This window comes from Athene cunicularia (genome assembly GCF_003259725.1).
Source record: "Athene cunicularia isolate RWA chromosome Z unlocalized genomic scaffold, athCun1 chrZ_part2, whole genome shotgun sequence".
Lineage (NCBI taxonomy): Eukaryota > Metazoa > Chordata > Aves > Strigiformes > Strigidae > Athene > Athene cunicularia.
Window position 1 is genome coordinate 20718930 of NW_020799143.1, and position 7998 is coordinate 20726927.

Below are 7998 nucleotides of genomic sequence, written 5' to 3' on the forward strand. Positions count from 1 at the left end.
GAGACGGTGGGAAATATCCAAGACAGGGAACTACAGTCTTAGGGAATCAATCCAGAGGAAACCTGAGTTCAAATGTGAGTTCATTAATATGACTGCTGTATGCAAGCATGTGTTGTGGTCTGTATGGATCCTCCTTTGAGCTTCAAGAGGTGTTGAAAGTGTAATAGCAGTAATTTTAGTGCTGCTCTCCTAGACTGCATTAATTAAATTGTAAAGCAGTAGGGAATTTTACTGAAACATAAACAGAGATGCAGGCTTAGTTGCTGTGTGTTCACCAGGTTACTGATGTCAGAATTTGAAGAGATCAAGTTATTCTTGACAGTTCCTGTTTTCACTCTCATGTGTGGAGAAAACTTGAGTATGAACTCCTTAGAACTACAGTAGAGGCAAGGCATGTAGGTGCTTGGTAGTAGTTGAAATAAATCCACTTCATAGACTTAGGTGTTGGTGATGGGTTAGGAAAGGGAGGACAGAAATCCCAAGGAAATACAATCGTTAAGAAATGGAATTTGAACAGAGCCTGTAAATGACACTATAGATTTGCACTCCAAAATCCCAGCTGTACTTACTCTGGTGTATGTGGTAACATAGTGAGCTAGTAGAAGCTGGACAGCTGTTCAGAAATGAGACCAAGATGTCCTCACTCATTCCTGAAACAAACATGTCAACTTGCTGTCAGCAGTTTTCAGTATTGAATTGCTTGTTACTGTTCTGCCTTCATTGCAGGACTGCCAGTCTTGCTGTGTGACTTTCGCGATGTAAATGGATTATCTTGGGTTGCATCAAAAGAAGAGTGGCCAGCAGGTTGAGGAGGGTGATGCGCCCACTCTGCTCAGTGCTAGTAAGATCCCACCTTGAATACTGTGTCCAGCTCTGGGGTCCCCAGTACAGGGAAGACACAAACCTGTTGGAGTGGGTCCACAAGAGGGCCATGAAGTTGACTGGGGGACTGGAGCACCTCCTCTATGAAGAAAGGCTGAGAGAGTTGGGCTTGTTTAGCCTGGAGAAGACTCCAGGGAGACCTTATAGAGGCCTTGCAATACTTAAACGGGACTTGAAAGAAAGCTGGGGACAGACTTTTAAGTAGAGCCTATAGTGGTTGAACTAAGGAATGGTGGTTTTAAACTAAAAGATTAGATTTAAGGAAGAAAGTCTTTACTGTGAGGGTGGTAAGACAACAGAACAGGCTACCCAGAGAGGTGGTAGATGTGCCTGGAAACATTCAAGGACAGGTTGGACAGGGCTCTGAGCAACCTGATGTAGTTGAAGATGTCCCTGCTCATGGTGTGGGTGTTGGACTAGATGACCTTTAAAGGTCCCTTCCTACCCAAACTATTCTATGATCTTTTTGTCTGTCTAAAAACTTAGGTTCATAAAATTTTTCTTTGATCTGAAACGCTTTGAAGTTTTGGATGAAAAAGAGTTGATTCTTTATCTTAGAGGGTAAAAGGAGAAAGTTATATGTTTGTGTTATTCTTTCTTGATAGAGTGGGAAAGCCAGGTAGCCTACTACTCTTACAAATAACCTTTACACAGGTAGGTTTAAAAATCAAATTCTCAAGTGCCTTTCATACTGTTTTGGCAATAAGTTACCAGTCTCAGCATAGGCAATTGGAATAGAGTACACTCTCTTCCCTCTGCCCTGCCCCCCAACCCCAAGACCCCCCAAAACCCAACAACTTAGGGGGAGGGCTGGTAATAGAAGCTTTTGTGGTCCCTGTTACTGTTTTAAACAAAGGTAATCTTTTTTTTTTTTTTAATTCAGTCTGAACCAATAAAGAAGGGCTGTCACTTGCATATCTGTGTAATTGTATTTATTGAAGCATTGCCCTGCAATGCTAGAGAGGAGTTTACTACTTCCAGTTCTGAATTGACTTTTTCTAATTGTTTTCTGAGTGAACTATATGCTCATGCAAATTGCAAAACAATTTCTGGAGCTTTCTGACTGATTTCATCCAGCAGTTTTGCCTGTCATACAGTAATCCAGTAATCATGCCTTGTAGTACTGTAAATTTATTTTATGTTTGACCTGCCCACAAATACACATGTACAGAAACCCACAGCCAGCAGCAGTAAACCTAATGCATAGATAAGCTCTGCCATGCACAAACATAAATATACAAGTTTGTCAGCTGTTGAACAAATTAAATATGGGGCATTTTAGAAGAGTGCCCATTTCCACAAAATCATTCACAAGGCCATTTGTACAGTCTCCTTAAGTGTAGCTAACAGGGCAGTCTGTTTGCTGTGTTACCTTTTCCCATTCATGTGTCTGTAGTCAGTCGCATGTGGGCTGCTTCATGTTTCAGTTTACTCTGCCTTCACAACGCTTCTCACTCTCATAGCAAGGAAGATGCACATGCTTGTGCTGTGTGGTTAATATAACACCAGGGTGCCACTCCCCAGATTTATGTAGGATTTCTGGCACAGCGTGTCCACTTCTGTAAACCAACACATGGAGGGTTCCTTTGGCACACTTACAGAGTAAGAGCTTTACCAGACAGCTCTTACCCAGCCTTTTGTATTAAGTATGTTTAGCATGGCGAATACAGCTATTCTGCTGGCAGGTGATTACCACTGGCTGTTGCTGGCTCTTGGGAGGAAAGAAGGGGAGGGGAGGAGTAGCAGGGTCTCAGCATATACCTTTTCTTTCTCATTCCTGGTCTTCATGGTTCTGACTGTGGTGTTCTGGAGAGAAGGTCTTCCCTGCTATATATTCCCTTCTTAAACCCCAATTGGAAGTCTGCACCACACTGCTGGTCCTTAGAAGAGGCACTTGTTAATTTCATCTACTGTGAACAGCTTTTGTCATTTCAGCAGTGTTATACACAGTTCAAGTCCTCCCCTTGAAAAATTCTGAAGTACAGCCGCTAGTTTTATTACCCTATAGCAGCCTGTGACTGAAGTGGTGAGAAGGTCTTTGTCCATATTTGTTAACAAACCTTCCACACTATGGCATGGAGAGGCAGACTTTGCACTTCATGCTGCTTGGCTATCTTTCCTGATGTGCATGTACACAAAGGGGGTTAAGGCACAGTATCTTGGTGGCAATCCTAGACTGAAAGAGAGAAGATCAGTTCTCCTTGGTTTAGAGGTGGTCAGCTGCTCACTGGCTGCTCAGACCATGAGGTTTTTTCAGCTGTAATGTTAATGTACAGTTTCAGTGAAGTGGAGTCAGTGATAGGATGGTTTCCTTAGAGTAGAAAAAAATGGGAGCTTGACTTAAGCAATTGACATTGCTAAAATGGTTCCCATTCTAAGAATTCTGCGGTCATACTCAAGAAGCCACACGGCTGCTCAAGAAGCCAAATGCAATCTAGTTGCACCACATACAGTTTATTCCCCTCATCTCCCTTGTTTCTTGCAATTGCCAAAATTTTGTCTTAAGTAGTTGCAGCTAAGACATCTTATTTCTGGGAGCTTGATATCTTCTTAAGATGGAGTTCCATTGAAGACACTGGGATAGAAGTAAAATTTGTGAAGTAAACCAAGGAAGATTAGAAATAGAATCACTTTCATTTAATACACTGAACACGAAAACCCTTCTGTCATTCATTTCCTTTTATATGTGACATGTATGCCAAGACTGACTGTCCTGTTCATGAGCAGTGCCAAAAATTAGTATTTTCTGAGGTTATGCATCTGTATTTATTTTAGAGTTTACTGTTTGGTTGCTTTTTTGCCTATGTTCCAACTCTGGTGAAAGTTTAGCTGAACAGAACCAGTTGGTTTTTGTTTCTCAGGTTTTGATTTTTCAGCTTTTGGGGTGCAGGCCTTCCAGTGTAGGGACTCTGAAATGCTCTTTTTTAAAAAAAAAAAAAAAATGCTATGGATATTTTAATACTGTGAGTGCTTTCCTTTGAAGTTGTTACTTGGCTTACTGCTGGGCTGATCGATGCAGGGTTCAACAACAAACATGATTGATTTGAGCATTTCTGCAGCTCTGTTTCAGCAGGGATATTTAGGAAGTTAGTGAGTGACAACTGGTTACAACTGGCAGGCTGGCCATGCACCAGCCACGAGAAGCTCTCTGTTACAGGGAACAGGGGTCTGCTGTGCAATCCTGGCTGAGGAGGCTTTCAAAAGTGAACTGAAAGCTGTACTGTACAGGAAATTGGGCAGGTTAAGGTGGTTGCAGTTATTGATGCCCCTATAATGAGGGGCCTGGAAAAAATGTTACACAGCAGCTGTGATGTACCTCATGCAGTGCCAATTAAATAATGTGAATGTGAAATTTCAAGCAGCTAGTACTTGGACTTAAGCAGCAGGAAGGGGACGTTTCTTACAAAGCAGGGATTAATTGCAATATCTGAGAGAATGTGGGGTGGTTGAAGTATTCCCTTGTGTAAATGGGTTCAGTAATGTTGCCTTTCATAGAAACATGGAGAATTTTGTGTCTGACAAATAATTCTGCTGGGGAACTGACTTTGAGGGACAGGCGTTGTTGAGCCAGATAACTGTGTGGCAATTTGACTTCACTGCCCCCTGATATCGTCATACAACTCTTCGGGTGTTGCTTTTATTTTCTATTTTATTACCAGTCTCTTTGTTTTGTTCTAAAATGTAGGATCAAAATAATGACTGTTATAAATGCCAAACTTTGGATTGCAGGGGTATGTGTGTCACTTCTTGGTTTGCAGTGTTCCCTTTAGTACTTACATGTCCACAAACAACTAGTGATTATTAAGTGCCTGTGGCAGGGAAAATAAAATGTCTCCAGTGGATCTAGAACTCAAGCAGTTTAATTCCAGAAAACAAATAGTGCTGGTATCTGCCTCCTCTCAACACCTCCCACCATAAGTTTTGAACTATACCTTTTAAATCGTTACCACGTTTAGTTCTCAACACAAATGTCTAAAAGTGTTAAATTTTTAGATTAATAAAAACAACTTGGAGTAATCCTCACTTGATCTTGAACTCTTTACCAAACAATTGCAATTCCCATTTAAACTTTTTCCTTTTTCTCTTGTGTTTGGGTTAAAATAATGTTATTCAAATAAGATCTGTTCAATTTAGAACAAGAGCTTAGTGATTGTTTTACTTTATTCACATTCTTGAATGTTAGTTTGCTCATATCATGTGGCTTTTTCATATTTGAATATTACAGGAGTGTTGCAAAAGTTGGAGATGCTAGGCAGAACTGTGGTTAACAATGTAATGAAATATTTCTAAGCATAGTTGTGGTTTGTTTTTTTCGGTGTGTCATTCTCAGTTGTGGAAGTGTGTGGTGTTCCTTAAGGAACCACCTTCAGTGTCAAATGAACCTCTGGGGTTCCCTTTCAGCATCAGTGCATTTGTGGAGGAATACAGTGTCTCACTGCTGCTCTAGCAGGACCCCTTTCCTTTCCTACATCAGTATGCTTTGCCCCTGAGTGCAGGGGTGGAAAGCGGAATTGCAGACAAGCTTGCGACCTAATGAGAGGTGGAATTGAAATGGTATGTCTCTTCCTCAGTGACTTTTTGGCTCTTAAAGAGAGTGACTTCTCATTTCGTAGTGTGTCACAAGAAGGTGGATTTTGTTCCTAAACTGCTGACTTGTTTTTAAAATCTTCATACTAAAATAATATGTTCCTATCCTGGTTTGACCCCAGAGGGCAACTGAGTACCATGCAGCTGCTCGCTCACCCTTTCTCCCTTAGGAATGAGAAAGAGAAAATAAAGCAAAAGGCTCCTGAATTGAAATAAGGACAGGGAGGGATGGCTCACCTGAGGCAGAAGACAGACTCATTAGGGGAAGAGAAAGAACATCAATTAAATTCAAACACTAACAACAAAAACACTTAACAGACAGAACAGGACAGTGAGAAGCATTACTACATCTCAAGAACATCTTCCTCCACCCCTACCTTTTTCCTGAGCTCTGCTTTGCTCCCAATTTCTCCCCTTCCTTTCTTCCGTCAGGGCAGGGGGGCAGGGGATGGGGGGTGCAGTCAGTCCTGCTGCTTATTCCTCCTCAGGGGAGGACTCCTCACGTTCTTCCCCTGTTTCAGGGTGGTTCCCCTCTTAGGGGAGACAGTCCTCCATGAACTTTCTCTGACATGAGTCCTTCCAACTGGCTGCAGTCCTTACTGAGCTGGCATGGATCCCTCCTGTGTGTTGCAGTCCTTCCGGCACCAAACTACGACAGTGTTTTGGTTTTTTTTTACCAGAGCCCCAGCCTTCTTCAGATGCAGCCGCCTACTCTGGTGTGGGGTCCTCCAGGGGCTGCAGGGCATCTGCTCCACTTAGTTCTGTGAGTGGTAAGGGAGAAGAGCCTGCCCTCCCACCACGGGGGATACAGAGGAGTCTCTGCTCCAGGGCACCTCCCCCCCACTCCTCCTTTCTCCACTAGCCTTGGTGTTCAGAGAGGTGTCCTCCTCACAACTCACTCCAATTCCTCCTCACAGGTTCCCCTTCTTAAATATGTTATCTCAGAGGCACAGCCACCATCTCTAATTGGCCCGGCCTTGGTGCAAAGGTGGGTCTGACTTGGAGCCGGGGGAGCTTGAGAAGCTTCTCACAGGGGCCGCTGCTGTAGCCCTTGCCTGCTACCAAAAACCACACTACACAAACCCAGCAGAGCATATCGTATCATTATGAACTGACTTGCAGATTGACTTTTACTATATATTAAAACACACTATACCTGAGAAATTTATTGTGTTGATGAGTATTGGGGAAGGACTGTTTCTGGTTTTGTTTGCCTTTAAGGTCAGTGGAAGGTTATTTGAGATAGATGCTGTCCTGTTATGCCAAAGTTTTTGGTAGAGAAGTGAAGGTACCTTGCAATTGACCTTAGAGGTGGGTGAAACTTTTCTGTTTTAAAATAAACCCTCTTTAAAAGTTATGGATTTTTTTGATTAAGGAATTTCTTTTTCCACCTTTTAGTCTTCTGAATGAATCAAGTATAATCGAATTTAAAGTTTGTTTAGTGCTTTCAAAAACAGGGGTTTTTTATTTTCTTCTCCCTGTCTTTGTTCTTCAGTGTATCTGAATGTATTTTGGGGGAAAATGAGAACCCTTGTTTTTCAGGCCTTGTTCTCCCAAAGCTAGAACAATTTTGAAGGGAGGGAAGGAGTGGACTGGCTGAGTTTTAAGGGGTGAGGGGGAGACAGGGGAGGAGAAATGTTACAGGAAGACATCAAAAAGCACTCTAGAAATCATTTCTAAACTGATACCTCCAAACTAATGCTTTGTTATATTTGAACAGTTCAACTACAAATATCACCTCTATATAAAATGACTACAAAAATGATAGATGGTCTACAGGTGTCCATAGTGTTGAGCTCACTTCAGACTTGCGTGCTTGGTGCTAAAATCTCACTTTGTGCTTGGAGAAGCAAACTGTGATGTCTCACAGGAGCAAGAAGGTCCATTGTGTTAGTAACACTCAGTTCATACATTTTGTGCATGTACTTCTTGCTTGGCCTAAAAATTGGTTGAGGTCACAGTAGGGTCATTGGCACTCCCAATGATGGCTGCTCTTTTTCTGTGAACTGCACAGGTAAGAACTCTGATTGGTCTATAACCTGCCTTTTAAGAGTAGATGTAAACTGAGGATTTTTTTTGGTAACAGTTCTGGTCTGATCAAAGAAAGAGTTGTTCTTTGCTGGGAGAAGATATGGGTGCATGATCTTCCTTATCTCTTGAGTTGCAAGGTGTGTGTCACTTCCCGCTCCAGTGAGGGGGACAAGTGACTCAGATTCGCAAATCCCCAATTGGAGCGGACAACAAGTCTCCAAATTCAAGCATTTATTAACTACCTACAATGTACTAATTGAACACATGATAATTGGCTAAGTACAGAGCAAGCTGTGGCAAGCAATATAATATGCTTTACATTTCTTAATAGAAAAAAGGAAAAGAGGGAGATAGAGGGAATGGGGGAGTACAGGTCACCGGTCTGGGTTCCTGCGCTGATCCTGCCGGCGAGGATTCCAGGAGGCAGCTATCTTCTTCGCTGGCTTTGCTTCACTGCTCTCTCCAGACGGCCGGGGGAGCAGGGAGAGGGGCAGAGAG

The 7998-nt window shown here is 42.5% G+C and overlaps 1 protein-coding gene across 1 annotated transcript in view; it reads left to right on the plus strand.

Annotated features, from left to right (window-relative positions):
• The window catches only part of MLLT3 (MLLT3, super elongation complex subunit), a 121268-nt gene continuing 113270 nt past the window's right edge, over window positions 1-7998 (plus strand). Inside the window, exon 1 of the mRNA XM_026866425.1 lies at window positions 1-74. The gene's annotated coding sequence lies outside the window, so the exon portion shown is untranslated. The remainder of the gene's footprint in view (window positions 75-7998) is intronic.